Source organism: Cyprinus carpio, unplaced genomic scaffold (genome assembly GCF_018340385.1).
Source record: "Cyprinus carpio isolate SPL01 unplaced genomic scaffold, ASM1834038v1 S000000169, whole genome shotgun sequence".
NCBI classification, from domain to species: domain Eukaryota; kingdom Metazoa; phylum Chordata; class Actinopteri; order Cypriniformes; family Cyprinidae; genus Cyprinus; species Cyprinus carpio.
The window spans coordinates 471,921-488,711 of NW_024872920.1; the positions used below are offsets into that span (position 1 = coordinate 471,921).

The window sequence follows — 16,791 nt, forward strand, 5'->3', positions numbered from 1 at the left end:
GGGATGCGCACACATACACAAACACACACGCTGTATATATATAAGTAGACAGGAAACTCTCCAGTTTATTTACAGCATCAAAGCCAAGCACCTGCACAGACGAGATAAAATCACTGATAACTAACTGCAAATGTCCTAAAAATGCCTATTAGTGTACACATATGTTAGCATGACATTAACATGTAATAAATTCAAAACAAAATAAACAATATTGCAAAATGAATTTAAAAAACTACCTTTTTTTTTTTTACCAAGAGCACAGTGCATACTGCACAATTTTAAGTCTCTAAGGAGAGGCTTAAAGCTAATTTTGTGAAATCTTTCATCTCCATCTCAAAACAATTGCCGTGACTAAAGTGAAATTTACTCAAATTGCACAAAAGTGGTTTCTTTCAGGTATCCCACAAAAACCATATTTGTCAAAGTTAAGATAAACTTCTTGTTTACCTTGTGACCAGCAGAGAGAGCTGCTGTGCTACATTTCCGCTAAAGCACTTTGCATTGCACATTGAAAGTGACGTGACATACAGCCAAGTATGGTGACCCATACTCAGAATTTGTGCTCTGCATTTAACCCATCCAAAGTGCACACACACACAGCAGTGAACACACACACACTGTGAACACACACCCGGAGCAGTGGGCAGCCATTTATGCTGCGGCACCCGGGGAGCAGTTGGGGGTTCGGTGCCTTGCTCAAGGGCACCTCAGTCGTGGTATTGCCGGCCCGAGACTCGAACCCACAACCTTCTTGTCCAGAGTGTCTGACAACATGGACCAGATTTAGCCGGTCAATTTGAGAAAAATAAGTACAAATATAGTGGTTGTCAAACTTCTTGATTTTTCTCATGACATGGCATGCAGAACTTACTTTTTTTATTTATTATCAGTGACGTTTACAAGCACAGTGTGAGTCTGAGCTTCAGCCTGTAACAGATAGCTAGTTGACACCTGGCCACACAGTTATTACAGAAGAACAATTTAATACATCACTAATAAAAGTTCATAATCATAATGGGCTGTTTAGAAGAGATATCTACTTATGAATATATTGCCTTGAAGTTAACGATCTTGTACAGTCCCCGTGCCTTATCTAGACAACCCACTACCTACTGTAGATGGAATTAAAAATATATATTGTTGTTTTGCGGGCTATGTGACGTCAGAGCACGGAACTGGGAGTACATCGATCTAGTATGATTTCATGGGTGGGAAGTCATGGGTTTGACTGCCGTTCCAGTGAACTTTCACAGGTAGAAGTTTGGAAAAACACGGGTTATGGGTTGCCTGGAATGCGGCATTAAATCAGCACAGCTAGCGAATGATAGAACGCAACTGTTTCGATCAAGCGCACCTTATTTTAAAGGGGAGTGCTACAAGCTCTTGGTGAATAAAGAAGATCTTAAAAGTTGCAAAGACTAAAGTCTCAAATCCAAAGAGATATTCTTTATAAAAATTAAGGCCCCGAAACGACTCGTTCTAAAATGCCCCCACATATCTACGTCAGTATGTCGGAAGATTTGCATAACGCCGCAAAGATGATCACGCAAAGAAAGAAGGCGTACCTTTTATTCTCCTTGTAGTATTGTTGTTGCCGCCGCCGCCACCATGTCGTATAGACGCTGTGTGTTTCACTGTGAAAGCGAAACTACTTTGTTTGGCCTTCCAAAAGAGGATGATATCCACTTCGTCATGCCTGGAGCTGATCTGTGCTGGTCGCTGAGGAAATACATCAACTTCACTCTGTGGATCGCAGAATAGGCTTTCACCGTGGATGAAGCGTAGTCCAGCCGGGGGTCGTCACATGTGGTTGCTGCAAGCCCAAGGTACGCTCCTTCGTAGAATCCGCCTCAAGCCGGGGGTCTTTGCTTGTTGTTGGTGGCCGCGGTTCACTCTAGGGTTACGTGTTGTGCTCATTCAAGGCCATGGTGTGTGATGCTGTTTCGTTGAGAAAGTGAAACTACTTTGTTTGGCCTTCCAAAAGAAGACATGACTAGAAATTGTTCATATCACGTTTATAATGGTTTTTATGTTTGTGTCTCGTTGCTCCTGCCGAACAGGGTCTCACAATATGTTAAGTGGCGTAACATTTCCGTCACACGCTTGAGGTATTCAGCTAATCACTACGTGCTGGAAAGCTGGCAAATCACAGCACACCTCGCTTTTCAGAGAGATGAGCCTTTGTGAAAATCGATGTGTTTTTCACAAGGCACGCCGCAACTATAACGACATGTGAATAATCCCACCCACTCTAAAGCGGTACTGAACTGCAGTGGAAACGCAAACCATGCTGAGCCGTGCCGTAGCGTACTGAAGTCGCCTTTCCTCTGTCTCCAACAAACGACAAGTGACAGACCGGAAGTCATTCATTTCCAATGGAAAGTAGTGCGGGAGCTGCATGGAGTTCCGATCTTATGCATATGCCCAAATTTCGGATTCGATTTGAGCTTCAGATACATTCAAATATTTGAACTTCTGAGCCGTCCCCTGTCCTTTTCTCACGCCCAGAGCAGTGTCCCTCTGCTGAAGCGAGCGACCTAGTCTCTTTTGGCGGATTGGAGGACGAGCCGCTTGATGACTCCATGTCACTCGCGGCTTCTGAAATGGAGGATTGGGCTGGCGATTCTGACCCCGCCCACTTGCCGTCACTGGAGCCCATCGACGCCAGAGCTGGGATGGATGCCGAGCTTCTCCGCATCCTCTCCAAGGCTGTTGAGGAGCTTAATCTGGAATGGGCTCACTCTGAAGAGCCGACGCGCAGCAGGCTGGACAAGTGGTCTCTAGCTCCCCGCACTTTCATGAAGTGCATGAACGAGGCGCTTTCCCCTCTGAGACAGATGGGAATCCGCATTCTGAACTCGATGACTGACTCATTCTAGCCCAGTCGCGAACCGAGCTAGACCACCACAGATCCGTGCCACTTAGAGAGCCTAGGACTCAGGGTCAATTTTGCCAAGAGCTCACTGCTCCCCAGCCAACGTATTACGTTCCTGGGAGTGGTTTTCGACTCAGTCCATATGAGGGCGGTCATATCATCAGAGCGTGCTCTGGTACTTCAGCAGCTCGCGGTCTCCATCAGGAACAAAGCCTGTTTCCCTCTGAAGTTCTTTCAGAGGATGCTAGGGCTGATGGCTTCCGCCTCCCCAGGTTTTACAGCTCGGCCTCCTATGAATGCGGCCCCTGCAATACTGGCTGAAACTCCGGGTCCCACCTCGTGCTTGGCGGCACGGCCGCTTTCGCATCAGGGTCAACCAGGCCTGTCTAGCAGCCCTGGAGCCTTGGATGAACCCTGTTTGGTTCAGTTGTGGAGTACCCCTACAGGCGATTTCCAGAAGGACGGTGCTCTCAACAGATGCGTCCAACCTGGGTTGGGGCGCTTTGTGCGATGGCAGACCAGCCTTCGGCTCGTGGTCGCACGAGGACAGCCATCTCCATATCAACTGCCTCGAGATGCTGGCAGTAGAATGAGCCCTTCAATCCTTTCAGGCGATCCTGAAAGGGCACCACGTCCTAGTCCAGTCAGACAGCATAACATTGGTGTCCTACATAAATCACCAAGGCAGCCTTTCGTCCAGCCGCCTCTCCGCACTGGCAAAGCGCCTCATGGAATGGGCATTACCCAGGTTTCGATCGCTCAAGGCGACACATATACCTGGCAAGACGAATCTGGGAGCAGACATGCTTTCGCGGAGCAATGTCCCCTCGGACGAGTGGATGCTCCATCCCCAGACAGTTCTCAAAATCTGGGAGATTTTCGGGAAGGCAGAGGTCGACCTCTTCGCCTCAGAAAGCAACTCTCATTACCCAACTTATTTTTCGAAGGACACAGATGCGCTGGCCCACGACTGGCCCAGCCTCCTTCTTTACGCTTTTCCCCCGATCGCTCTGATCCCTCAAGTCATCAGACGAGTCAGGGAAGACAGGCACAGAGTCCTCCTGGTGGCCCCACTCTGGAGGAGCCAAGTTTGGTCCTTGGAGCTATTCAGGCTTTCCATGAAAGCCCCATGGCCGATCCCCCTGAGGCGGGACCTCCTCTCTCAGGCAAACAGGACAATCTGGCATCCACACCCAGAACTCTGTGCTCTGCATGTATGGTCCCTTGATGGGAGCCTCTAAGCCTCCCCGGGAACGTGCTACACACCATTGCTCAGGCGAGAGCCCCTTCTACAAGATGCCTCTATGCCCAGAAATGGTCAGTCTTCATTGACTGGTGCTCAGCACGAAACGAAGACCCTGTTGAGTGTGACGTATCTCCGATACTGTCATTTTTCCAAGAGCGTCTAGACAAGGGTCTCACCCCTTCCACGCTCAAGGTGTACATAGCAGCCATCGCAGCATTTCATGCTCCTATCGCTGGCCAATCAGTGGGTTGAAACAGCCTCATTGTGCATTTTCTGAGTGGTTCATTGTGCAGGTTTCTGAGAGGCGGTTGAGGCCCCCACGTCCTTTCACCGTTCCCACTTGGGACATTCACACGGTCCTTGGAGCACTCAAAGGACCTTCCTTTGAACCGATGCGGTCAGCTGACCTTCGGCCCCTAACGCTCAAAACCGCTCTGCTACTTGCTCTAGCATCGGTCAAGCGTGTTGGTGATTTGCAGGCCCTCTCGGTGAGCCCTGCATGCCTTGAGTTTGGGCCCAATGACTCGAAGGTCATTTTAAATCCCAGGCATGGCTACGTCCCTAAAGTGCTCTCGACGCCGTTCAGAGCACAGGTAATTTCCCTCTCAGCTCTGCCTCCATTGTCAGGTGAGCGAGAGCTGGATTTACTCTGCCCAGTGAGGGCTTTGAGGATATACATTGAGCGGTCACAGCCGTTCAGGCAATCTGACCAGATTTTTGTCTGCTTTGGTGGCCGCACCAAGGGGTCTTCGGTCTCAAAGCAACGCCTCTCGCGTTGGATAGTTGAAGCTATCGCTCTATGTTACTCCTCTATGGGCCTTGAGTGCCCCATAGGAGTAAGAGCCCACTCCACTAGAGGGATGGCCTCTTCATGGGCCTGGTCTAGTGGTGTCTCTATCAAGGACATCTGTGAGGCGGCCGGTTGGTCCTCGCCATCCACTTTTGTCAGATTCTATAACCTGGACATCCCGACCTTGCACGCTCTGGTTCTTTTGGTTTGATACGACGGCCTCTATCAGACTCTGTCATCATACCACCTCCAGGGAGCTAGCTCCCTCTTAGCAGTGTAACGTCAAGGGTTCGATGGCTCCGGCCCTCTCACTTGTCCCCTGGACCCCAGGGTGTTCAAGATAAGTCTTGTCATTCCCTACCGTGGCACGGGTGGTTGAATTCGTTCCCCATACGCAGTATGAGTGAAGTATCGAAAGGGAACGTACTCGGTTACAAATGTAACCTCGGTTCCCTGAGATACGGAACGAGTACTGCGTTATATGCCGTGCCACGAGGCTGTGGCTTCAGTGTTGTCGCTTCAGTCGTATGACCTGATTTCCTCTGGCGATTTGCCTGCTTATATAGCCATTCGCCCCGCCCATTTTGACGGGCTTTGGCGTGCTGCATCGCCACAGGCTCGTGCAGCTACGCAGCGCTGTCATTGGTTTAAAAAAGTTTACAGATTAAACCAATGGCAGTGCAGTTGCATTATTGAAAAAAGGCTTCAGTATCGAGGAAAAAAGGAGCTTTTCCCCATATGCAGTACTCGTTCCGTATCTCAGGGAACCGAGGTTATGTTCGTAACCGAGTACGTTTTCATTCCACGTCGCCCCATCAAGCACTCGCTGGATCCGCTCCTCTGCCATCAACGAGAGGAACATCTGTACTTCCGCAACAGACAACAAAACTTTTTGGTTGTTAAAATAAAGTGCGCTTGTTCAAAACAGTTGCGTTCGATCCTTCGCTGGCTGTGGTGATTTAAATCTAGCGGTTCTTTTGTGTTTGTGTGCAAGTTCAGTGACAGGTAGTGACGATTCTCTCCGGCCAATCCGTGATCAGCAGAGTTTACATGTCACATTTTGGTAAGTACAGTTCACTTGGAACCTCAACCGAGGTGGTACTTTTAGTTCCCCATAAAGTTTAGAATTCCTCTGGCATCGTGGGATTCAGCAGCATTCAGCGGACAACTGGTGAAACGACAGGCGAATACTGAGTTTCTAACAGGATCGGTGGTCCGCACATGCGCCGACACGTGGACACAGGTAGGGTAGCAGTTACTGAAACTGTTGAAAATATTGTTATTTGAGTACCTGTTGTTAGTTGAGTATCAGGTATTGCCATTTCTGATCTGATCTAATGGTGATTTTGTGTGAAAGAAAACAAGCAAAAGAGCAACACATTGTGAAATTTTATTTCACATGAATGGTGACATTATTACAGTGATCTTTTTGATCTCCTATTGCAGTTCTGATATATATATATTTTGTATTTTATGTTAGATTTTTTTTTTTCATTTGACAAATTTCTTTATGTACTGTAGCAGGTACATTTCATTACACTCTCACATAAAAAAAAAAAAAACTGGAATAAGTAACCAGAAATAAATACAAATTTTCCATAAATTTTAAGTCAAATATGGCACTATAGGAAAATAAAATATTGAAAGTCACTGTTTGGCTCTTTAACTGAAGATTCACCTACCTGTGATGGTTAGTGTGATGACTCTGGATGGAAAAAATGATTGCCAGACAGCTCTTCCTCTGCTCAACATACATGTGAATGCAGACTCATCAGCTGTCAGCTATTCTGAAGAAAAAGAGACTTCTTGTCACAATAATTTTTCTAACAAATTCAGTCACAAATCAGACAAAAGCATTTTCACTTTTATCCATATGTCATAAAGCGAATGTCTATGCTGATGAACAGGACTCATCCTCTATTTTGTAGACACTGTTCACTGATAAAAGTTGCAAAAGTTAAAGTACTGACAAAGTCACCCAACTGTCATGAGTGATTTGTGGCAAAATTACAGCGTCAAAGTCTGGCACCTGCAGGGAAGAGAGACAAGCACTGATAACTATAACTGCTGATGACAAACACTGATAACAAACCAAGACTAATGAGCACTGGATGTTTCTAATATTCTAAGAAAGAGAAACATAGCTGAAGACAATTTGTGAATAATAAAGCACATTATTTCACAGAATTATACTAAACACCTGCTTCTTGCATACAAAACACAGTGTATGGAAATTAAATGTGTTTCGGGATTTCGCAATTAAAATAAAAAATCACATTTCAATGCACAGTCTGATTTTAATTGTTTAATAGAAAACATGGACATCAATTCAAAGCAACAATCAGATTGAAAGCAAATATGAAACAAATATATCAAACAAACTGTCTCTGTTTTAAAAAGCTGAGATTATATATTAGGTTCTCTTTTGAGGGACCCTGAAAAGGGAGCGAGACGCTGCATTGCTTTGCCATACTTCCACCATGCCTGAGGGCAACTTACAATCAGAAAAACAGAAACTGTGTTGTTTTATCCATTTAGTCTTTCATTTAAAAAAAAAAAAAAAAGTCTAACCATTAAAGTAATGTAAAAGAAAAAAAGTGGGGGGAGAATCACATTAGGAATTAAACATTTTCTCTAGTACACAATGGCCACAATTAGTGGTACCTCTAAAAATTCTTATGAATAAAATATCTAATATGAAGTATTTTCCTAATCATATTAGCATTTTTTTGCTAATGGCTTCCTGTTTCACGGGATTATAAATATGAGGAACACAAATGCCAAATTCCCTTAATCATTGATCACAACGAGTAAAACCAAAGAATATTTCTCATATGCAGCTGAACTTCAGAAATTTAGAAAGTGGCTGAAAGAGCTAAAGCATTAAAAATCCCAATTTCCACTATCAGGGCAATACATTACAAAACAACCCGAATTCCGGAAATGTTGGGATGTTTTTTTTTTTTTTTTTTTTTTTTTTCAACAACAATTAAAACATTAGACTTTTAAAATCACACAAGCCAATGGTTTATTCACAACAGAATATAACAAATGCTTAAAATTATAATTTTACACTTTTTTTCTTCCTGTTATCTCGGCAAAAGGAGGTTGCAAAAAGTATTGAATAAAAGGGTATGATTAATTATGGCCAATGTGTATTAGAAAAAAAAAAAACATTTATTTCATAATGTGATTTCTGTCCCATTTTAAATTCTTATTTCTCCAATCAAAGGTTAGATTTTTTTTGTTTTTGTTTTTTTAAATAAAAGATCGAAAGCCTTCTGGCCTTCAGATGCATATTTACTACTGATCACAGAACTGTGCTTCACTGAAAGAACAGCTTTTGCCTAATCATGATTGCGATTTAATTTCGATTAATCCTGCACCCCTATTTAATATATAGAGTATATATTCAACATCTGGGATTTTGAGTATATTTTTTAAAAAGAAGTTTTTTTTTAAGATTTTTCTCAACTTCAAGATGAGTTTAATGATCTGGAAATGTTTAAGGCATCATGACACAAAATGTATAACAATAATATAAAATACACAATAGACATAATTTTTAATAATATAATTAATATACAAATAAATTATGCATGCATATTTTAATAATAATAATAATAATAAAAGAAATAAACCTGTAGCAATATGTCTCAGTATAACAGTGACTATATCATCATAATTCTCTGGTATGATTTGTTGCATTTCTAAAAAAGTTAAAAGCATTTTTTTTTTTTCTCTCAGAAATTGTAACTGATTTAGGAGATTTCGATACAAAATGTATTATAAAACATTGGTGGATTGCAGACAAAACATTGAACTTAACTCTGTGGACCCTTAAAGGATTTGAGACAGTGGGGTGTGATTTCAGTTAAACAGTTCCTCCATGTTTTCCTGGCACCTCCCCCACATCATCATAGTCTGGAAAACAAGATCAAATTCATAATTAATTAAATTAAAACACATTAGTATTTGCAGTCAGATTAAATTAGCTAAAATGAGCAAAGCAATTCATCATTTAAAGAGTAATTACAAACACTAAATGAAAAAGATTCAGTGTGAGGTTTAAAAAGTTTTATGACTGTAGTGTTCAATTATGTCACTCATACATTACATTGCATTCTAAACATCATCATACTCCTCCCGACCATGCTCAGATATAAATTTGGCTAATATTAATTACATGTACAATTGTCTTTGCAACTATAATTTGAAGAAAACGAGAGGAAAATAATTCCAATTTAGAAAGGTATATTTTAAAATCCATACCTGTTTGAACATTTAAGAACTGCTGTACAGTGATGACATCATCTAGTTTTCTGATAATTCTTCTTCAGTAAAATAACAGAAAATAAAATACCTTCATTAAAAGTACAACATTTTGGAGATGCACGGATTGCAATTTTCTTAGCCGATTCGATTGTTCCAATTTTTCTGTAAGTGTGCCCTGCCAATAAACACCGTATTTTGCCTGATTCTAATTTTTCTTTCAGAACTATAGGCATATCAACACAAAAATCGACCTTTTTTTTTTTTTTTCAAAGGAATATATAATATATTATATAAGTATATTAGATATATATATATTATATAATATATATATATATAAATCTGAAGGTCATCCATCACTTTGACAGATTTTAACTCTGAAGGTAATGTATTGGTAGCTTGTAACTATAATTTCCACTCCTGTCCAGTTTGGTGGCGAGTGCGCTCCAGTGTGGCGCAGAGCACAGAATTGTCAGGCCAGACAAAGTATAAAAAAATAAAACTGTTTGTTATGCATCTGATTCTGCACAGACAAGTACCCCACTTTAAACTATATCACGCACATTAAAGAGCACCCAAAATGACCCTGTATTTATTGCTTAAATTTCCTAATGAAAATTAACAGAATTTGAAATCTGAGACTTTGTTGTTTAAATTAAAAGTAACAAAGCACATTTAAGCAAAATTTTACAAGATGTAATATTGGTCGTGGGTGTCCCCCAGGATGTGTCTGTGAAGTTTCAGCCAAAATACCCAACAGATCATATATTATAACAGCTGGAAAATGTCATTTTTGGGGTGTGTCTGAAAAAAGAGCTGTTTTGGAGTGTATCGCTTTAAATGCAAATGAGCTGCATAATCAGGCCCCATCTCCAGAAGAGGGCGTAGTCTCTCTGCATTGCATATCTACAGCAATAAACAGCAGGTAGAATCAACGTAACTGAGAGAGAGAGAACTGGTGTTTAGCTGTACATATGGGAAGCCAAATGCACTGAAAGTGGGACGAAACAGTGCAATGTTACAGAGCTTGTGCTGCGCTGTGACCTGTCCATCGGTGCGGATCAATTGCCCAAGCCACGCGACCGTTGGCTACACAAACGAGTCTCATGCTACAAATGGTGCGAACTAATCTCACAAGTGTGGTGCTAATAAGTAAAAAATGTACGCACCCAAATACGGTTAAATTGCTAAGCACTATAATGACATGACATTCACAAAGAAGTCTGGAGTATTTAGGTAGATTTTGAAGCGCAATACCTTGAAAAATGTAATCCACAGCGTTCTCAGCAGGTCAAATGTTAGGAGAAGATGAAGACTAGAAAGCGTGTGCATACATTGATTACATTCTGGGTATACTCTCCAAAAAATGTTCTAAGAGTGGAAGAGGTTACTTGGGGAGATGAATTGCTGATGAAATTATGTTTATTATTTTCTTTTGCGCACAAAAAGTATCTTCTAGCTTTTTCGTAAAATTACGGTTGTAACCCTTGATGTCACATGGACTATTTTACTGATCTTTTCTTGCTATGTTTCTGTGGTGTTGAGTGTGATAGTATCCTTGCTGCTATGGGAGGGTCAGAGAATTCTCAGATTTCATCCAAAAATATCTTAATTTGTGTTCCGAAGATGCAGGGCCCTAGACTCATTCTTCCCACTGGTCGCTCTTTTGCAACTAACTTTCTCAGTTGGTCGCACGAGCACATAATTTGGTCGCTTTTTTTGTGCTACAACATAGGATTAATCAATGCATGCTGATGAACTTTTATCATAGTTTATAGTTATATGGTATGAAAGTGGTTAACTTTCAACCCCTCTCTTTTTCATCAGTAGTATTATCTGTGATTGAATTTGTAAATGAGGTTTCCTGTTTTGCTGTCATAAGCTTGGGTTCGGATGCTTTTCACTTTCGAATTCGCAATCTTGTCATGTTTTACAAGAAAAGATAATTGTCCTGTTTTGCTTACATCTATACCCCTTTCACTTTTTAAGACTAAAACAAAAAATGGATTTATGCCTTATTCTTAATTAACCAAGCACAAACAACAATAAACTGGTAAGCTACACAATGGGTTTACAAACGAGCTTACATTATGTTTATTAACAAAAACGAATAAGATAAGGCTTGGCATACACCACATGCTGTATTATATGCAGCCTCGTGCTGTGGGGCTGTTCTTCAGCGGCAGGCACTGAGTGACACATCATGTAGACGAAAGAAAAGCATGAAATGCACCAAAATATATAGAGATAGTCTTAATGAAAACCATGTCCAGAGCATTCAGAACTACCTCAGGACTGGGCAGAAGGTTCACCTTCCAACAGGGACAATGACCTTAAGCACACAGCAATAGTGGCTTATAACCAACACCTTCCTTATAGACAAGATCCTTGAGTGGGCCCCCAGCCAGAGCCCTGAGCTTGAAACCAATCAAAATTTTCCTATAGAAAACCGGAGAAAATTTGCACCTTGCCCTTAATCCAACCTGACAGAGCTTGAGAGGTGTGAAGAAGGTGAGGATAAGAATGGTCAGAAAATTTGCCACATGCCTGATAAGCAAAGATTGGTCGCATCAAATAAAAAAAAGACTTGAGACTGTAAAGGTGCTTCAGCTAAATATTAGTGTACAGGGTTATGCATTCTATTTGTGCCATGTACTTCATTTCTTTATTATTTTAATTTATTTTTTTTAATTTACGCAATCTGTGACAATTCTGTTTTTTGCTTTGACAGGTGGTTGCATTGAGTGTTGGATTGATGTGGCGGAAAAAAAGTAATTTAAAGCAGTTGTAAAAAAAGGCAGCAACAGAACGGTGAAACAAAAATGAATAGGTTTGTAATACGTTTCACAAGGTGCTTGTTTTTGTTATTGATGTTTTAATCATGCTACTTGGTCCCGGTCAGGCAAGTAACAATGTTCGCATCAAAAAACAAAAAAAAAACCTCCTTGTCCCATTCAAGCGTTAATCGAAGCCGCTTGGTTTACTTTGGCCATGCACATATTATTAATTGTGAGCTTTGTGTTTTCTTCACTAACAGTGAAGAAAACCTCCATGACAACCAAAGTTTACACAACTTGAATGTGAGCGTTAGTACTGTAATGGCAACATGGACCAGCTTGGGAATCGGCAATATGTGTGGACTGGCCATCCACCTGTCCGGTAAAATCAAGGCGGAATATCATATGATTCCTGTCCCTGGCCAGGCAATACGGTGCATCTCTAGTACCATGTTATAATTAGAAATCATATAACTAGTGGGTTTAAATGTAGACCTAATATAACAGAAGGTAACCTGTAGCATGATGTCTTTCCACCAGCAGTGAGAGCATCATCTAATCCCTCTGTGTCATTTGTTGCTCTTTTAAATATGCAGAGTAGCAAAGAAAAAAGATGAGCTAGGTACTAAGTGTAGTTCATTAACCAAACAAGTAATTTAATTAAGTGCAACCTGTGATGGTTACCAATTCCTGACTGATGGGCCTTTTTGTGGTGGGTGATGTCATTATATCGTCAGGTTTGACCCAACCCTGCTGAAGATAAAAAATCGTGAATTGTAATTGTTAAAAAATAATTTTAAAGGATGTTTTTGTATTTAGAAGGTAACACTAGTAGACTTGTGCCTTCTTACCTGTAATAAGTTTATCAACATCTTCATACCCAGAATGCTGTTCTTTAGAAAGGACACTTCCTGTCATTAGGAAGAACACAGACACATGATCACAATCACAAATCAGCCAAAATCCCTAATTCTATTGGACCATATAGGCTAAAACTAACCCTATATCATTTCAATGTACAAACATTCCTCAAAAGAATCAGTGTAATTTACTCTACTCTGCCTTTCTGAATCAAGTGATTACCCTGTTGTTCTCAACACATCAGACACTATAACACTTACTCACCCCTTTGAGTGAGGAGACTGTGTCTATTAGTGGGTCTTTGCTGAATCTCCTCATAAACGGCCTCAGTCATCATCCTGTGTTTCCTCTTAGAGAGAGCTGTGAGTGTAGACAGACAAACCTGCTGTCAGTTCACAACACATGACTGATCACACACTGAATAAGACACAATATGACAGTCTCTGGATCTCTCCTACCTCTCCTCATCACTCTGTTCTGCTGAATCAATATAAGCAGTGGCCCTAAGAGCAGTAAGAGCAAAACTCCCAGAACAATCACACGCACTGCAGGGACAGAGAGAGACGCTGCTGGAGGAGTTTGTGGAGGAGAGACTGATGTTGAGCGCACTGGAGGAGAAGCTGATGTGTTGTTGTAGCAGGAGTAGTGGACACAGATAAATCTGGCAATATAAAAACATTTAATTTATAAATGATTCAAATATTACTTAGCACTAAACTGATCAAATAAGTAATATTTCTCAGTGATTGCTCTGACCTGCACAGGTGAGTCCAGCGTGCTCTTTGTGGGAGCAGTCAGTGTGGTTTTTCAGGGAGAGAGGACAGTCCCACAGGTGAATCTCATTCCCTCTGCACTCGACTCTGTTCAGCCACACAACACCTTCACCAGCCCCAAAGACTGAATTCCCATCAGCCCTCAGTGCTGCTCCACAACCCAGCTGCCTGCAGACCACCTGAGCATCGCTGATGTCCCACTGATCATCACAGACTGAGCCCCACACAGTGTTATGATACACATCAGCCTCCCAGAGCACCGGCCGTCCCCTTCATCTAGTCTGAGGGAACCGATCTAAAAACCACACACACACACGACACAGAAAAAATACAACACTTTATTGCAATAGGATCACTGTTCCGAACGAGCAAGCACTTTCAAGGGGTACATGTACATGTTGTGGGTAAGGTGTATACAGTAGGCAGAGATAAAATGCCGGATGTTGTCCAAGAAACACTATAGTACATAGGCTGGTATGATGTTTTGTTTGGCCGTGTTTTAAACTTACATGAACACTGTTTCTGGTGGGGAGATGAGGACGATGTCAGATAGCGTCGAGGGGACCATAGGTTCTTGTCTGTTCTGTAATCAGGTCATAACTTTATCACGAATACTAATTATATATATATATATATATTGCTACACAACACACCACACAGAGAGAGAGAGAGGACATATAGGACCTACTCTTTTAATCTTGTATTTTTGTCTTTGCATTTTCATCAGTCTTACCTGAGCAGGTGATTGTGACCACTTCATCTGCATTGGCAAGTCATTTTGTCCCCAGGGTAAAGATGGGACACTGGCCACAGATTTGACTCATGTGGTCTCCATTCCACTTCATCCCAACCAGAGGTAGTAGCTGTTATCAGTGATAATGCATCAGCAAGAAAAAACACCAAGATTTTCCACAGTTAAGCTCTTGAAAGATCCGACTCACTGTGTCTCTGTTCATCTGGTTCCAGCACACATTAACCAGGATCCATGGTCGAACAACATCCACAATTTCCCTTCTCACAGCCATCAGTTAAGTGATCTCTTTAAAATCTTAAATGAAATGTGAAAACAAAGATTATTTTACAGTTCCAAACTGTTTAATTAAAAATAAAGCCAGTCTCGTTTTAACTGAGCACACCAAACTCCTACATCCTTCTTTGTGTCTGACAGTCCTGTTTTCCCTAGACCGGAGAGAAGAGCAGCTCCACACCAGGGAAAGTCTCATTTCCCCTCACACTTTCAAACCTCATCCCAGCAATATGGGTCCAGAACCAGGACCAAAACCAGGCTGGTACCTGCTGGTTACTGAGGCCCACTCCACACTGCAGCTAGCTGTATGCAAACCACATGGCCTCTTTAATATCCCAGGAGGAGAGTTTCATCACACACTTTGTCCCCATGAGCCGGCTGTGAAAAAACTTCCAGCCTCCCTGCACAGGTCTCCCCCAGAACCACCAGCCTGATGGGACCCACGACCTGATATTTAGAGGATAAAAATAAAACAACACCAGTTCATGATAACAAACAACTGAAGAATATGTCCAGATGTGTTGTTCTCACCCAAGGCCGGTGATGGACAGTTGTTGTGTGGAGCTGCAGTTGAGAGTTTGTTGGAGAGCTGCCCCCAAGTTCCCCAGATGAGCTTCACTCCCAGAGCACTGGAAGCCCGGAACACACTACGATGACTGTGTTCAGGACTGGATGAAGAGGAGCCATAGAAAGTTCAGCACAGAGCACAGCCCAGCTGTCTGCAGACCCACAGAGGATTAAGGGAGACTCCAGCAGAGTCCAGCAGAAACTCTCCTCCAGACCTTGAGGATGAAAACTTCCAGCTCCCCCTCACACTGTCTCTCTCCAGACAACCGCACCAGCCCATCAGCAAGAGCCCGAGAGGAATCTGACGCGCATGAGGAACTGTTACTAATGATGTTGCAACCCATCTTGTTGGTACCAGTATGTATCAACAATTTTTGCTCATGAAACATCCTCCTCACTAGAGAAGACGACTCCACCCTCTCGTCTGTGAGAACATTCAGCTCGATTCCATGGAAGAGATGGAAAACCTTCATGCGCGTTTTGTTTCATTTACCGTCACAATCAAACACAATCAGCCCAGGATTTCACCACTTCCCTCTCCAAACCAGTGGATCCCCGACAACAGAGACACAGCAATCCACAATTCAGCTGTCTACAGAGGGACACTGGCAGATCTTCAAAAATATCCCAGCATGCATCCACACACTGTGCCCCATCATTGAGGAAACTGAAGACTCCAACTCTTCCAGAACAAGAGTCCTGAACCGTCATCAGTTTGGCTTTTGTGTAACCTGATAAAAGAAGTAAAAGGACAGTGTAGTGCTGCTATAATGCTGCACAAGATATAATATATCAATATAAATAAAGAGACACTGAATAATTGATATTTTTACCAGAACATATCATGCCCACATTATTGTCACTGGTGCAGCTGTGATTGTATGTTGATACTTGACAGACTGAAATGTGAGAATTCATTTCCTCTGCCACTGAATCTCTTGTGTGCACATTGTGAGTGTCTCCTTTGTCCAAAAGCACTGCTCCCAGCACCTGTACGAGAGCCCCACAGGCCCAGCTCTCTACAACACCAACCTCTGCATACCTGCTGGTCAAAGACAGCTTCACACACCTGACATCCACGATCGCTGATCATGAAGTATCTGCTAACCTCCCAGCACACAGGATGAGGTCCAGCACAGCAAGTCCTGGAGTTGGTTATTTACCTGTTTGTATTACACAAAATTAGTGCCTGGCATTGATCATGGGTGAATTATTGAATTCATTGTGAAAATGCAGTAAAACAATCACTGTAGATTTTTGTTCTCCAGATTTTCTGGTACTTAAGTGCCAATAAATTATAGACCAAGACCAGTTTTGTTTTGATCAGACCTGCAGATAGATAGCTAGGTAGGTAGGTAGGTGTCCGGTAGTAGGTAGGTAGGTATGATAGATAGATAGATAGATAGCGTAGATAGATAGATAGATAAGATAGATAGATAGATAGATAGATAGGCATTGAGCACGTTGCATCGCAATGACCAATGCTGACTCAAACACACGAAAAGGGGGTGGGGAAAGCGCCCTATATACGTGCTGCTGATGTCTTCGCCACTGATGCATCGCTAAAGAGGATTATGAAATACACTTTGCTGATCCCCTTACA

At 42.1% G+C, this 16,791-nt stretch overlaps 1 long non-coding RNA gene across 1 annotated transcript; it reads right to left on the minus strand.

Moving 5' to 3' along the window:
• Nucleotides 1–12,811: 12,811 nt before the first annotated feature.
• LOC122142819 lies at nucleotides 12,812–13,440 on the minus strand. Its single transcript, XR_006158804.1, has 3 exons — nucleotides 13,280–13,440; nucleotides 13,086–13,181; nucleotides 12,812–12,871 (listed from the first exon to the last, which is right to left on the minus strand). It is a non-coding gene; the product is annotated as an uncharacterized LOC122142819 (long non-coding RNA).
• Nucleotides 13,441–16,791: the final 3,351 nt, after the last annotated feature.